This window comes from Myxine glutinosa, unplaced genomic scaffold (genome assembly GCF_964187855.1).
Source record: "Myxine glutinosa unplaced genomic scaffold, kmMyxGlut1.1 SCAFFOLD_1732, whole genome shotgun sequence".
Lineage (NCBI taxonomy): Eukaryota > Metazoa > Chordata > Myxini > Myxiniformes > Myxinidae > Myxine > Myxine glutinosa.
In genome coordinates, this window is record NW_027617827.1 from 32,022 (window position 1) to 48,787 (window position 16,766).

At 46.9% G+C, this 16,766-nt stretch overlaps 1 long non-coding RNA gene across 1 annotated transcript in view; it reads left to right on the forward strand.

The window, feature by feature from the left end:
- Positions 1-3,236: 3,236 nt before the first annotated feature.
- Positions 3,237-16,766, forward strand: part of LOC144889210 (uncharacterized) — a 39,423-nt gene continuing 25,893 nt past the window's right edge. Inside the window, exons 1-2 of the long non-coding RNA XR_013621645.1 lie at positions 3,237-3,355; positions 13,044-13,133. This is a non-coding gene — a long non-coding RNA (uncharacterized LOC144889210). The remainder of the gene's footprint in view (positions 3,356-13,043; positions 13,134-16,766) is intronic.

A 16,766-nucleotide genomic window follows, 5' to 3' on the forward strand; every position in this document is an offset into this window, starting at 1 on the left:
CAAGCTAGTGCATGAATCCCTGGTGGGGAAACTCTCATCTGAACCCAGCTAGTGCATGAATCCCTGGTGGGGAAGCTCTCATCTGAACCCAGCTCGTGCATGAATCCCTGGTGGGGAAACTCTCATCTGAACCCAGCTATTGCATGAATCCCTGGTGGGAAAACTCTCATCTTAACCCAGCTAGTGCATGAATCCCTTGTTGGGAAACTCTCATTTGAACCCAGCTAGTGCATGAATCCCTGGTGGGGAAACTCTCATCTGAACCCAGCTCATGCATGAATCCCTGGTGGTAAAACTCTCAATCGGAACCCATCTAGTGCATGAATCCCTGGTGGGAAACTCTCATCTGAACCCAGCTAGTGTATGAATCCCTGGTGGGGAAACTCTCATCTGAACGCAGCTAGTGCATGAATCTCTGGTGGGGAAACTCTCATCTGAACCCAGCTAGTGCATGAATCCCAGGTGGGGAAACTCTCATCTGAACCCAGCTAGTGCATGAATCCCTGGTGGGGAACTCTCATCTGAACCCAGGGAGTGCATGAATCCCTGGTGGGGAAACTCTCATCTGAACCCAGCTATTGCATGAATCCCTGGTGGGAAAACTCTCATTTTAACCCAGCTTGTGCATGAATCCCTTGTTGGGAAACTCTCATTTGAACCCAGCTAGTGCATGAATCCCTGGTGGGGAAACTCTCATCTGAACCCAGCTAGTGCATGAATCCCTGGTGGGGAAGCTCTCATCTGAACCCAGCTCGTGCATGAATCCCTGGTGGGGAAACTCTCATCTGAACCCAGCTATTGCATGAATCCCTGGTGGGAAAACTCTCATCTTAACCCAGCTAGTGCATGAATCCCTTGTTGGGAAACTCTCATTTGAACCCAGCTAGTGCATGAATCCCTGGTGGGGAAACTCTCATCTGAACCCAGCTCATGCATGAATCCCTGGTGGTAAAACTCTCAATCGGAACCCATCTAGTGCATGAATCCCTGGTGGGAAACTCTCATCTGAACCCAGCTAGTGTATGAATCCCTGGTGGGGAAACTCTCATCTGAACGCAGCTAGTGCATGAATCCCTGGTGGGGAAACTCTCATCTGAACCCAGCTAGTGCATGAATCCCTGGTGGCGAAACTCTCATCTGAACCCAGCTAGTGCATGAATCCCTGGTGGGGAAACTCTCATCTGAACCCAGCTAGTGCATGAATCCCTGGTGGGGAAACTCTCATCTGAACCCAGCTAGTGCATGAATCACTGGTGGGGTAACTCTCATCTGAACCCAGCTAGTGCATGAATCCCTGGTGGGGAAACTGTCATCTGAACCCAGCGAGTGCATGAATCCCTGGTGGGGAAACTCTCATCTGAACCCAGCTAGTGCATGAATCCCTGGTGGGGAAACTCTCATCTTAACCCAGGGAGTGCATGAATCCCTGGTGGGGAAACTCTCATCTGAACCCAGCTAGTGCATGAATCTCTGGTGGGGAAACTCTCATCTGAACCCAGCTAGTGCATGAATCCCTGGTGGGGAAACTCTCATCTGAACCCAGCTAGTGCATGAATCCCTGGTGGGGAAACTCTCATCTGAACCCAGGGAGTGCATGAATCCCTGGTGGGGAAACTCTCATCTGAACCCAGCTCGTGCATGAATACCTGGTGGGGAAACTCTCATCTGAACCCAGCTATTGCATGAATCCCTGGTGGGAAAACTCTCATCTTAACCCAGCTAGTGCATGAATCCCTTGTTGGGAAACTCTCATTTGAACCCAGCTAGTGCATGAATCCCTGGTGGGGAAACTCTCATCTGAACCCAGCTCATGCATGAATCCCTGGTGGTAAAACTCTCAATCGGAACCCATCTAGTGCATGAATCCCTGGTGGGAAACTCTCATCTGAACCCAGCTAGTGTATGAATCCCTGGTGGGGAAACTCTCATCTGAACCCAGCTAGTGCATGAATCCCTGGTGGGGAAACTCTCATCTGAACCCAGCAAGTGCATGAATCCCTGGTGGGGAAACTCTCATCTGAATCCAGCTTGTGCATGAATCCCTGGTGGGGAAACTCTCATCTGAACCCAGCTAGTGCATGAATCCCTGGTGGGGAAACTCTCATCTGAACCCAGCTAGTGCATGAATCCCTGGTGGGGAAACTCTCATCTGAACCCAGCTAGTGCATGAATCCCTGGTGGGGAAACTCTCATTTGAACCCAGCTAGTGCATGAATCCCTGGTGGGGAAACTCTCATCTTAACCCAGGGAGTGCATGAATCCCTGGTGGGGAAACTCTCATCTTAACCCAGGGAGTGCATTAATCCCTTGTGGGGAAACTCTCATCTTAACCCAGTGAGTGCATGAATCCCTGGTGGGGAAACTCTCATCTTAACCCAGCTATTGCATGAATCCCTTGTGGGGAAACTCTCATATGAACCCAGCTAGTGCATGAATCCCTGGTGGTAAAACTCTCATCTGAACCCATCTAGTGCATGAATCCCTTGTGGGAAACTCTCATTTGAACCCAGCTCGTGCATGAATCCCTCGTGGGGAAACTCTCATCTGAACCCAGCTCATGCATGAATCCCTGGTGGTAAAACTCTCATCTGAACCCATCTAGTGCATGAATCCCTGGTGGGAAACTCTCATCTGAACCCAGCTAGTGTATGAATCCCTGGTGGGGAAACTCTCATCTGAACCCAGCTAGTGCATGAATCCCTGGTGGGGAAACTCTCATCTGAACCCAGCTAGTGCATGAATCCCTGGTGGGGAAACTCTCATCTGAACCCAGCTAGTGCATGAATCCCTGGTGGGGAAACTCTCATCTGAACCCAGCTAGTGCATGAATCCCTGGTGGGGAAACTCTCATCTTAACCCAGGGAGTGCATGAATCCCTGGTGGGGAAACTCTCATCTGAACCCAGCTAGTGCATGAATCCCTGGTAGAGAAACCATGTTCAAATCCCATCTCCCTTATGTTTTTGTCCATTGTCTCCCAGTGTCCTGGCAGTTCACCTTACAATACACTGATGTCTTTGTCCAGCTTGCAATGTATGTGCAATCTCTTCCAGTAGCTGTCGAGTCGATCATTAAAAAGTTTTAAAAGGAAGAATAAAACGAAGAGCAGATTGCGTCACGACGTGTAAATCATCGACTGTTGGTCGATTTTAAATCCTTCACTTTCAATGATTAATTGAGACCTAACCTTTGCTAGGTTTTATTTTTCAGTCTCCTAATCGGTGAAAAGTTCATCCCTCGTGCTGAAGTTCGTGATGCATGGTCTCAGAGTAATGTAGGTTGAGGTCCATGGTGGTTCGTTGTGGACGTGACGTCACCCTCATTGTCGGGTGTCCCCATTTCCACCCGTGCTGAAGGTGAGCTGGATGGCCGACGGTGCCAGGCATCTACAAAGCTAAGTGGTCGTTTCTGGGGTACCCGCCGATTTGCAGAGACTGACCGAGCCTGCTGCGTTCCCTCGGGCTCCAGGCATCCATAATACGTTTTGGGCGGCATGCTTGAAAGAGGTCAGTCCTAGAGGTCAAGAGGCCATCGTCTCGCCAGGGTTACGCCCGCTGTGCAGGTTCAGCCATCGATTGACCACTGTTCAGATCACTACCACGTGGTTGATGTAAGCACATCCTTTGTGTCCGACAATCTCAGGTGTTGAGAAATGGGGGTATGGGTGATAGGGGAAGGGAGAAAAGGTGAGCTATACCTACATACATTAGATTGTGATCCATCAATGTGTGTGTCGTCCTTCGGATGGACGTTCAACCGGTGTCCCGTCTGCTGGCATTAGTTGGTGGACATTAGATATCCCAGTAGGTCTTTGCGAAGAGTCGGCGAGCTGTTACAGACACCCTGGCCAAATTCCAAATTCCTTCCATAACCTCAGTTGATTGTCAGGCCTGGCCAGCTGCTTCGAGAAAGACCCGGCCCAAGATTCCCGTGGCCAAACCCACAAAAACGTGGCAATAATTGTGATCGTTGAAAGAAGAAGATGTTAACATTGCAGATTTGTTCAACTGAAATCAGTTATTTCAGGTGGACACCTGCCATGCAGTGTTGCAGTGTGACCATTTCGCCGGATCTTCACCTTGTCAATTTTTTTGGTCCTCCAAGGTCACACCTATACATGGCCAGTTTCCAACAGATCAGTTCCGATTCTATTAAATCCTAATTCCTGGAGTGGTATTGCCTTTACCATTCCACATTGATGGCCTCGTTATTCTAATGGAAATTTCAGTTGTAGCTCAAATGACAAACCACAACGAGCTCTGCCAGAATATATTTGGCGCATCGAGAACTTTCAACCTGTGCCTGTAATCCCGGATGCAAATGCCCTTGGCTTCAAACCCAATCAACTATCCTGATGCCGTGCAAGGTGGTACCTGCAGCTGCTGTCCCACAGACAGTTTCACCGGCGGCCCCCGAGCCTGTACCTGATTCCACATCGTGCTTGAGTCACAACTAAAACCCTCCACCAAAACGAGGATTCTCCATATCTAAACGATGTCAATGGAGCTTGTGTCCGTGGTAATAACAACGTGGTATCCAACTGAAAGGGTGTTGGGTGCGCGGTTCCATGCAAGCCATCCCAACACGCACCACCTACCATTACTTTTCGCGTGCGAGTTCAATCAACTTGGCATATTTTGAGACGAAAAGCCTGTTCGTCACAGGAGCCCTCCTGTACGGCTCTCCAGTAGGAAAACGGCCTGGGCGGGCACCCACTTGCAGTGGCAACCGTAAACTCCGCCACGTGTCGTTAACTCCAAGTGCAGAGCGGTGCCCGCGCCCGTGCAGACAAAGGTAGCAGTCGAACAGGAGAGCATGCCAAAGTTCACGTTGCTGATGCCAATAGCGTCGTGGGCAGACTGTGCATTGTGTCGACCTCACCCCTGGGACTGCCCGCTGCAGCTGCCACGCACTCTGTGCCCGTCTGCTTTTGGCTCGCAGACTCTTATGGCCCGGGGGTACTTCATCAAAAGTGTCAGCACTAATGAATGCTATGTAACCCCTGATCAAAGTTCAATCTATTCTAAAATCTGCACAACGTTTTACCGTCTGTTCCTACATGGTTATAGATTAGATGTAGGAACATCCCATGGGTTGATGCCCTTTTTATTTACACCGCTACCATCCCTTTCCTACCTATTTTATTACTCGTCTCAGCAGCACAGATGATATTGCCTTAAAAGAGACTTGCCCAAGAAGAGAGCAGACACCTGCAAAGTGAACGCGAGCAGAAGTCTCCCTAGTATTAGCAGAAACCCCTTGCTCAAAATGGCTGAAGCCGGCAATTTATTCCGTGCTTACCATTCTCAGTTAAACTTTGGAATAAGCTTCACGTGAGCAAACTTCATGGTCCTGAAATCATCTTCAACGAAGGTGCAGCTTCCGACTGATCGGTATCCTAGAAAATCCTCCACTTCAAGGATTCTTGCTTTTGCCAGTGATGCCTCTCTTCTCTAAAGCGGTGCAATGCTGGGATACATCATCAACCTTTTAAATGATTTGAGCAACTCCAGAGAAGTGATTTTTCACCTCTCAAAAGAGTAAGCGTCCGTGGTTAACTCCTCACCATTCGCAAAATTGATAACCGCAATCCAAAAGGTGTGAAATATAATCCTCGAACAAATTGTTCTGGTTAAGAATACAAGCCTTCCAAAAAAGACCTTTTGTATTTACGTCTGTAAAGCAGCCAGGTCTATAAATCTCAACGGAGTATTCCAAGGAGTTAAAGAAACCAGGGGCTCAGCCGGGAAATTGTGAAAACAATATGTGATGCACTGGGAAAAAAAATTAAGGAGAAGGTTTTGGCAACACATTTGCTGTCCAAACTGTTTTTGTGCATTATTCCAAACTTAGAGTTAGACACATGTGCAACTGCAAACGTGCAACTCCTCAGTGCAATGATGGAAATGCTTTGCACCTTTCGCTCTATAATCTCGCTGTCACATTGGTCTGTAGATCAACTGAGACTCATGTTTTGGCATTACCAGTGCTTGAAACTGGTCATCTGCAACAAGGCTGACAGGTAAACCAGCTGGTATTTTGCAGGCAGTGAGTTGCATCATTGAGTACATCACTTCTTTTAAAGGGGCTGACATCGAAATTCTTACCTTCGTCTACGGGGGCGCTGCGTCAGTGGCAGAACCGCATCTTCAAAGGTGATGCAACCCAGCAGCCAAGTGCTACACACACGTGAATGAATGATTACCTGCTAAGTTAGAACAGTGAAATTACCAGGTTATATGAGACTATTTCACCTGTTGTTCTTGACAGACATCTATCATATCCAGAGACACAGTTGAAAAGTTTCACATTTGATTGTGATATTTAGAATCTAAAAGCTCGACCTTCAAAGGGTTGGGCATACATATAAAAGTAAGGGGGTAGAGAGTTGTTGTTGGTGGTTTTGTGTGTAACCTGTGGCTGCTGGTTGCATCATTTTCTGGGGGTGTGGCTGTGCCGCCGATGCAGTGCGCTCTATTACCAGACAGCTGGTACTCATTTTGCCGAACTCAGAAGGGATTACAGGCTGAGTCAATCCATCTGGTGTTAATTCAACGGATTAAACAGGGGCTCAAACTCTGGACCCTAAGATCTCAAACCAGCCATCACTTGGGTCCACCAGGCCAGGCAGGTGTTGGGAATGACGTAGGCAGTCTCAAAAACGTCATGAACAGAGCATCGGTTGAACTCAGACTTTATGTAACCATGTATTCAATAAAATGACAGAGTTCATAGAACACATTACCCTGCAGTCTTCAAAAGCACAGACATGGGTGGGGTCGATTAACGGCAAATTTGATTGGGCATGATGATGAAAAATGCTGTAATATTTTGTCCAGGTACAGCTAAACAGAAGGTTTTTGAAAGTGCTAATAGGGCGATTTGTTCTCTACAGTGTTCAATTATATTGTCACGTCTGAAGTTCCCGTTAAGACATAACCCTCAGCACCAAGTCATTTAATCTCGGTAGATGGCCCAAATGGTCTTTTATTGCATTGCATTCAATGAATTATAACTTTACCGTCCCCCAGGGATCGTTCAATTGGGAGAAAATTGCATCTTAGGATAGAAGGTCTTAGGATCACGTGGAAGGACAGATGCACAAATGCAGAAGTCCTCTCCCAGGCAAATCTGCCAAGCATCCTTGCACTCATTAAGTGAGTGGCTTGGGCAAGTGCACAGGAAGGAAGATGGACGATCCCAAAGGATGCCCTATATATGGGGAATATTTGGGGCCTAAATTCCAAAAGGTCGCCCGATGCTGATGTATAAGGATGTCTGTAAGCCTGATACGGAAGCCCTACACATCAATTTTGACATATAGGAAAATGTGGCTAACTCCCAAAGCATGTCGGACATCAATTATATTATGGGCTGGGATATCCATCCTGATGACCAGTGGCTGGACCAGCTGCACAACAGATGCTGTCACCGCAAACACAACCATCTCACAACTCCATGAGATGACAACCATGCCAACTACTTCAGATGTGGCACCCTGTGGTCGACTCTGTCACTCCCACATCGGCCTGTATAGTCAGCAACGGAAGTGCAACACATGACCCACCTCACCAAGAAGTGCTGCATCTGTACCATCTTACACAGATGAATGGATGCCATTGATTGATGATTGATTTTACATCTTCATCCCCAGCTGGCCCCCACCTTTTCTCCTAAAGCGGACCACAGGTCAGCCCATTCCTCACAAGACAAGCACTCGTGACCCATGTGATGGTATCATCAGGTTGCCAACCAATGCCTTATGTGTCCATGGGCATTGCAGCCAATCATGGCCCTGCACTGTAAGAAGTACCCACCCTTTTTCACCAGCCTCGAAGAACCACAAAATGGCTTCGTTCCAAAATGGCCTCGTTCTTCACCTCATTCCATCAGACATGGGGAAACAGAAACCACAACAACTACCCTCTCTATCCACTATTTTGGACAGCGTTCTCATGGTGACAACACAACAATAGACAACTTACCCTTATACACATGTAAAACACAAACGGTCCAAACTACTGCCCGTACCCCATAAATATAACAATATTATCATTAGGAACCAATGGAGTCATTCTGCTGCTCCGCACGCTTTCCGTCATGTTGTCATGTCAACCAGCAAATCATATTCTGTATTTTCATAGTCTGCATTAAATGTGTGTTTCCCAATCGTCCTGTTAATGGATTCTGTCGCAGGTTGCGACCACAGTGCGGTCATTCTTGTTTTGACTAAGGATTCCGGCTGGATAAGTCTGCTCACCAGTTCGCCACTTTGGCCCATTACTCATTAGTCATCGCGAATCTGCTGAACTGTTGCGTTGGGCCAGCAAAGAACGCGAGGAACTGCAGTAAATTCCAAGGAAATGCCGTTTTCAACGATTAATTTTTCAAAATATTCTGGCTGAGGATCCCCAGACCTTCCACACCTCCCACCCACATTCGACACTATGACTCGGCGTTGGTGCACCCTACATATTGAAATTCCTGGAGCTCCCCACCCCCCACACCCTTTCCCCTCCGATTTTCAAGATACTCTGCTGTCAGCCCGATGGTCCGAAGCCCGATGGTCCGAAAAAGAAAAAAAGGGCTTGATGGTCCAAAGGACCGATGGTCCGAAAAAGAAAAAAAGGGCTCGATGGTCCGAAAAAGAAAAAAAGGGCCCGATGGTCGGAAGGCCCGATGGTCCGAAAAAGAAAAAAAGGGTTAGCCCAATGGTCCGAAGCCCGATGGTCTGAAAAAGAAAAAAGGGCCCGATGGTCCGAAAAAGAAAAAAAGGATTAGCCCGATGGTCCGAAGCCCGAAGGTCTGAAGGCCCGATGGTCCAAAAAAGAAAAAAGGGCCCGATGGTCCGAAAAAGAAAAAAAGGATTAGCCCGATGGTCCAAAACCCGGTGGTCCGAAGCCTGATGGTCCGAAGGCTGATGGTCCGAAGGCTTGATGGTCTGGAAAGGAAAATAAATAGCACCGGAAAGCGGGCCTAACCCCTTAGCCCATGCATGGTGGAAACCAATTTCCAGATGACTGCCGTGGCGGCCATATTGAAAATCGCAGTGCGCCCATTTTCGAAAGGAACCTTCCTCGACTCAACCCCAACACACACTGCAAAAATGGATTTAATCGGACAAGCCGTTCTGCTTGAAATTGATGGAAACCAATTTCAATATGGCTGCCGTGGCGGCCATATTGAAAATCGCAGCATGCCCCTGAACCTTCCTCTACTCAACCCCAACACACACTGCAAAAATGGATTTAATCGGACAAGCCGTTCTGCTTGAAATTGATGGAAACCAATTTCAATATGGCTGCCGTGGCGGCCATATTGAAAATCGCAGCATGCCCCTGAACCTTCCTCTACTCAACCCCAACACACACTGCAAAAATGGATTTAATCGGACAAGTCATTCTGCTCGAAATTGACGGAAACCTATTTCAAGATGGCTGCCGTGGTGGCCTTATTGAAAATCGCAGCATGCCCATTTTCGAAAGGAACATTCCTCTACTCAACCACAAACACACACTGCAAAAATGGATTTAATCAGACAAGCCGTTCTCCTTGAAATTGACGGAAAACAAAAGTCGACGGATGCCCGGACGCCTGGATGACGCCCGTGACGACAATACCCCTTCGCCCAATTTGGGCTCAGGGGTGAAAAGGGCCCCATGCTCCGAAGAAGAAAAAAAGGGCCCGATGGCCCGAAGGCCCGATGATCCGAAAAAGAAAAAAAAGGGTGAGGGTTAGGTTTAGGGTTAGGGTTAGGTTAGGGTTAGGTACAATCATACTCCTTACTACATGTACTATTTTGGGTCCTTCCTTCTACTTTCTTTCTATCTTTTTAATTTCTTTCATGTATGAATCTGTCTCTAAATGCAAATATCATTTTAAGTGAATTTGATCTTATTTTAACTGAAGATTAATACTTTGGTTTGTTCCTGGCCTATGAAAATTTAATTTTTTTTCTTTTTTTCTTTTTGTCAGAAATTTATATTATTGTTGCAAACACATTGGATAATTTTAGTGTTTCGAAACGATTATAATTGTTGTTTTATATTGTCTGAAATAAACTTAGGATAACATGACATTAACCCGATAATGCACTCTTTGGGACTGGGAGGCCCTGCAGCTTTTTGTTTTGGAATAACTTTATTACGAAAACGTTGATCTGCATGACCTTTCCTGGAATCTCCTATAAAGTGGTGACACATATTCCTGTGTTGTTTGTAAAAAAAAAAAAATTCGTTCGGTTTTGAGGAAAAAAAGTTGAATTCATAACACTACCCCTGGTTCACACCCTACGGGCCTCCGATGCCCGGTACGTTATCAGCGTTATTTTCGTCTCTCTCATTTGCATGACAATATTACTTGTTCCCATGGATGTTGTAAACACTGAATCCTGTTCATGAGTCATCTGTGACGTCTTCTCGTCAGTGCAGCTTCCAATTATCTTGTGCTTTGTGAGTTTTTCTTGACTTCGCATTGGTTGTTTTGCCACCTTGACTCTTCGATTAATAGAACTTCAATTCCTTTGAACAAAGATTTGGTTGAATTCGGACCATCAGGACTTCGGACAATCGGGCTGGCACCAATGGTCCGAATTCAACCGTTCAGGCCATCGGGCCTTCGGACCATCGGACCTTCGGGCCATCGGGCTGGCACCAGATACTCTACCCATGTATTTCGAAAAATTGTAAGAGAATGTTTCTGTGGCTGGAAAATGAAGAATGACTCCATGGTTAGTGCTCCAAGGTTGAGTTTTCCCTCGCTCCAAGGTTGAGTGCCCTCATTCATGATTAGGTGTGTGCGTGTGTGTCTGGATGTGTGTGTGTGTGTGTCTGAATGTGTATGCGTGTGTGTGTGGATGTGTGTGTGTGTGTGTGTGTGTGTGTGTGGATGTGTGTGTGTGTGTGTGTGTGTGTGTGTCTGGATGTGAGTGTATGTATGTGTGTGTGTGTGTGTCTGGATATGTGTGTCTGGATGTGTGTGTGTGTGTGTCTGGATGTGTGTGTGTGTGTGTCTGGATGTGTGTGTGTCTGGATGTGTGTGTGTGTGTGTGTGTGTTTGTGTGTGTGTGTGGTTGTGGGTGTGTGTGTGTGTGTGTGTGTGTGTGTGTCTGGATGTGAGTGTGTATGTGTGTGTGTGTGTGTGTGTCTGGATGTGTTTGTCTGGATGTGTGTGTGTCTGGATGTGTGTGTGTGTGTGTGTGTGTGTGTGTGTGTGTGTGTGAGTGTGTGTGTGTGTGTGTGTGTGTGTGTGTGTGTCTGGATGTGTGTGTGTCTGGATGTGTGTGTGTGTGTGTGTGTGTGTGTGTGTGTGTGTGTGTGTGTGTGAGTGTGTGTGTGTGTGTGTGTGTGAGTGTGTGTGTGTGTGTGTGTGTGTCTGGATGTGTGTGTGTCTGGATGTGTGTGTGTCTGGATGTGTGTGTGTGTGTGTGTGTGTTTGTGTGTGTGTGTGTGTGTGTCTGGATGTGTTTGTCTGGATGTGTGTGTGTGTGTGTGTGTGTGTGTCTGGATGTGTGTGTGTGTGTGTGTTTGTGTGTTTGTGTGGTTGTGGGTGTGTGTGTGTGTGTGTGTGTGTGTGTGTGTGTGTGTGTGTCTGGATGTGAGTGTGTATGTGTGTGTGTGTGTGTGTGTGTGTGTGTGTGTGTCTGGATGTGTTTGTCTGGATGTGTGTGTGTCTGGATGTGTGTGTGTGTGTGTGTGTGTGTGTGTGTGTGTGTGTGTGTGTGAGTGTGTGTGTGTGTGTGTGTCTGGATGTGTGTGTGTCTGGATGTGTGTGTGTGTGTGTGTGTGTGTGTGTGTGTGTGTGTGTGTGTGTGTGTGTGAGTGTGTGTGTGTGTGTGTGTCTGGATGTGTGTGTGTCTGGATGTGTGTGTGTCTGGATGTGTGTGTGTGTGTGTGTGTGTGTTTGTGTGTGTGTGTGTGTGTGTCTGGATGTGTTTGTCTGGATGTGTGTGTGTGTGTGTGTGTGAGTGTGTGTGTGTGTGTGTGTGTGTGAGTGTGTGTGTGTGTGTGTGTGTGTGTGTGTGTGTGTGTGTGTGTGTGTGTGTGTGTGTGTGTGTGTGTGTGTGTGTGTATGTGTGTTTGGTTGGTTGTTATCTGCATATATGTGAATTTCAGAAGGTGGAGCGGATTCTCCCAGGTCTCAAATTATCTTCATTTGTATATACAGTGGGAGTGTGTGCTTGGTTCAGATATAAGACCCAATCTTCCAAAACATCAAGTATTAACTTTAAACAGAATTAATCACATTAGTTCACTGGAATTAAGCTTACAAGGAACACTTCCACGCAAGAGGAGGCCATTAGGCCGAGCAAAGCCTCAGGTCTTATCACCACCCCCATCCAGACAGCTGCACATTATTAGGACCCCACCATCATGCACAGACAAGATCAACATTCACCTGTCGAAAAGATGGCATTTTAACGAATGTTTATACTCTGAAAAATGAAACTTCTTCGCATGTTTACTGACCTGGTCGACTGGGACACCTGGGTTTGAGCGTTGCGACTCAACCGCTTGAAGTTTTGTTCCTCGGTAGAGACAGCAAAATGGTTTGGTCTGTCCCTTAAAGCTCCAGATTGTTCCTTGAAATTTTTCCTTTTAAAGGAAAGATAAGAGTTCCCAATTACATTTGGAACCAATTTATTTTTTAATAGTGAATATGACGTTGGAAACTTTCTTTTTCTGTCTTTGACAATTCGAATTGACTTTCTTCTAGAGGTTTTCTATTAATGTCATTCTAGGAAAAATTTTGTGATGGACAAATATGTAAATACTATAATTATCTTTGGAGGAGTGGTGTGGGAGTCAGGGGGGAGTGGTACAGCATATTGGAGTGTAAGCAATGGTTGTTTGATTCGACTACTATTATTTACATAACATTGGTCTTGTCATGCTGCTTCAATGTTTAATTTCAACGTTGTCTTGGCCTTCTTCCCCATTTCAGAACCCACACTCATGTCGTGGCCGTTAGACTGGGCCCATGCCATAAAAGGTAGATGTAATATGGACTCCTGAACCATTTCTTTCTTTCTTTTCACTCTTGCAGGTGTCTGAACATGTTTGGAGAAATGGAGACCTGCAACGAATCTTCTGAATCTTCCAGGTGCCGGTTGGAGACGCGTTAGGATCAACCAAGGTATGAAAGAAGGGGGTGGTCCTTATTAAAACGAAGCATACCTGCCACCAGGTTTTAGAGATAAGGTCCAAGCAGAAAAGAGGTCCAAAAGTGACTGATGATATGCTGGAAAAGACAAGAAGGCTGGTAGAGGGGGCACAGCAGTTGAAGTAGATCTACAGGTGGTGGAATGTCGTGTAGGTCGTCGTGGTGTTCAGGGTCATCGACTGATTGCTCCTAGACAGCGATTCCTGATCTGAAACCTTCAGTTTGGGTTGTACAACTTGCACTGAGATTCATTGTGGGCCTGGTCCTCGATCAAGACGTGTTTGATGTGCGCTTCCCCTTCCTCCCCCTACTCTTTTGGTGAACACTTTGGATATGTACCTGTAGTAGACCTGTAATAGACACAGGAGGAAGCCATTAGGCCTATAAAAGCCTGTGCTATTATTACCAACTTATGGTTGTTTGTCCGTGCTCGATCCTTATAAAATAGTGAGCATTCAGCAAGGAAGCAGCAGATAGGCCTACCATTTTTAGAGTCTTTGGTATGACTAGGCCAGGGTTCAAACTGCCAACCTCCCAGCTTGGCCCGAGTCTATAAATCATTGCGCACCAGAGGCTGGTTAAGATTTAAGGTGCATATCAATCGGAGGTGTAATCCACGACCATTACCTTGGCCAGCCATGGATTTGTTCAATCTGATGACGCAATAGATGAGGGCGAGACTACCGGAAGTAAGCTGTAACACGTGCCCTTTTGTGGTTTGTTTTCAACGTATCCAATCACGTGACTGTTGTCGCGAAGGGTGCACTAACCGGAAGTTACGTAGTTCCGTGGGCGGCTATACAAACATTTCGTATTATTAGTCCCCTACCGGTGTACACCGGAGGGGACTATAGGTTTGCACGCCGTCCCTCAGTCTGTCAGTCTGTCAGTCTGTCAGTCCGTCACGCAAAGAACAGTTTTCCGGACTTTTTTTCTTCTAAACTCTTAATGCTAATGATTTCAAACTTGGTCCATGGTTTCCTCATGATAAGTTACAGATCAAGTTCGAACTTCATGACGTTTCGATCATTTTTGACAAAGTTATGGCACTTTGAACTTTGGGAATTTCCCCAACAGTTTTCCGGACGACAGACTGCCGGTAGGGGACATGTATTGCAGCGCAATACTCAGAATGCTTGTTCTTCATAAAACTTTATATTGTTAGAAAGAGAATTACTTCTAGCTTGTCGGAAAGTTAAAAATTTTAAAGATCAGACAAGCGAGTTATGATCAAATAACCTACACCGTTTCCATAATTTCCGGCTGTAACACGTGCCCTTTTGTGGTTTGTTTTCAACGTATCCAATCACGTGACTGTCGTCGCGAAGGGTGCACTAACCGGAAGTTACGTAGTTCCGCGGGCGCCTATGGAATACAGAAAGAGTAGTTGGCAGAGGGATCGATTTTTATCTACATTTGCGTTTCGCATTTCAGTTTGTCGTAGTTGCCAGTGGCGAAAGGCCGTAACAGCTGTGGCAAGATGGACATAAGAGATGATGTTGATGGCCAGGAATGTAAAATGCGGAATAAAATGGCCAGTGTTTTTTTATTTTTGACCAAGGCAGGTCTTCATCTAGTTTCATCGGCCTTCCCGAGGGACTAAATTGATGGATGGTCTTCACCAAAATCAGATAGATTAAGTGTAAACTCAAGACAAATTCCAAAACCCTCACACTCCCGTCTTTACGTAAAGATGCTTCTGGGCCTAGCTGTCTTGTGAAAGAAACTGACTTCAAAAGATGGACACAACCGGGATCCATTATTTCCCTCAAAGTGGTCTGTGATTATGCATCTATCCAGGTGTTAAGGTTACCTGCAGAATTTAGAAACCTGCCGGGGGCGAAACGTCTGTGTTGTTTGAATCCCCACACAGATTTTAACTGACATCCCGGTGTTTCACAGGCTGGGTGATTCATCAATGTGTGTGCTGTCCCTCGGATGGATGTTAAACTGGGGATCCCATCTGCCAGCATTAGTTGGTGGACGTTAAAGATTCCCGGTGTCCTTCATGAAGAGCAGGCGAGCGATCGCCGGTACCCTGGCTAAGTTACTAATTCCTGCCATAACTACTGCTGGGAGAGGGATGGCAAACCACCCAGTATGATGCTTGCCAACAAACTGCTTCAGCTCGTTAAGGCCAGCTATGGGTTTGTGACGCAGAGCATGTTCCATCAGTCGGTAAGGCATTATTCCCAATTTGTAACGAATGCCAGATTAACTTTTTGTATTCCCTTTCATAACCCTCGTTTGTTTATTTTGTAGAAATATCTTCCATTCTCTGTCCCCCTCTCCCAGACACCCAGGTGTCTGTAGGGTGAACGCTGTCCACCCCCTTCTGGAGAAACTCCCAAAATCCAGAACCACTGAGCACTTCCACTGATTTGTTCCTCTTTCTTCCCACCTGTACAACCAACTTCCACATTCTCTTCAATCTCATTCTTCCCTCCAGGTCTTCAAGACAGCTGTTCACTAGCATCTGAGATCATCCCCAGTTGCAAACCATGATCTTTTCTACCCTTGTTCACCCCACCCCAAGGCCACCTCTTTCCAAATTTACAGATTCTGCTTCCTGAGAGTTTGCTTCTGTTCCATCTTGTTCATCCCCTGTGTCCTCCACATCAGATGTGTACTTTGCGAACATCAGATTTCCTGTGTCAGAGTGGTGACCCATCCTGACTTCTTGTGTCGAATTGGCGACCCATCTTAACTTCCTGTGTCAGAGGGGTAGGGGTAACCCATCCTGACTTCCTGTGTTGGAGTGGGTGGGACCGATCCTGACTTCCTGTGTCAGAGTGGCGACCCATCTTGACTTTCTGTGTCGGAGTGACGACCCATCATGACTACCTGTCTTAGAGTGGTGACCCATCTTGATTTCCTGTTTTGCGACCCATCTTGATTTCCTGTGTCAGAGTGGCAGCCCATCTTGATTTCCTGTGTCAGAGTGGTAACCCATTCCGACTTCCTGTGTCGAAGTGGCGACCCATCTTAGCTTCCTGTGTCAGAGTGGTGACCCATCCTGACTTCTTGTGTCGAATTGGCGACCCATCTTAACTTCCTGTGTCAGAGGGGTGACCCATCCTGACTTCCTGTGTTGGAGTGGGTGGGACCGATCCTGACTTCCTGTGTCAGAGTGGCGACCCATCTTGACTTTCTGTGTCGGAGTGACGACCCATCGTGACTTCCTGTGTTGGAGTGGCGACCCATCTTGACTTCCTGTGTCGGAGTGACGACCCATCATGACTACCTGTATTAGAGTGGTGACCCATCTTGATTTCCTGTTTTGCGACCCATCTTGATTTCCTGTGTCAGAGTGGTAACCCATTCCGACTTCCTGTGTCGAAGTGGCGACCCATCTTAGCTTCCTGTGTCAGAGTGGTGACCCATCCTGACTTCCTGTGTTGGAGTGCGTGGGACCCATCCTGACTTCCTGTGTCGGAGTGGTGACCCATCCTGACTTCTTGTGTCGAATTGGCGACCCATCTTAACTTCCTGTGTCAGAGGGGTAGGGGTAACCCATCCTGACTTCCTGTGTTGGAGTGGGTGGGACCGATCCTGACTTCCTGTGTTGGAGTGGCGACCCATCTTGACTTTCTGTGTCGGAGTGAC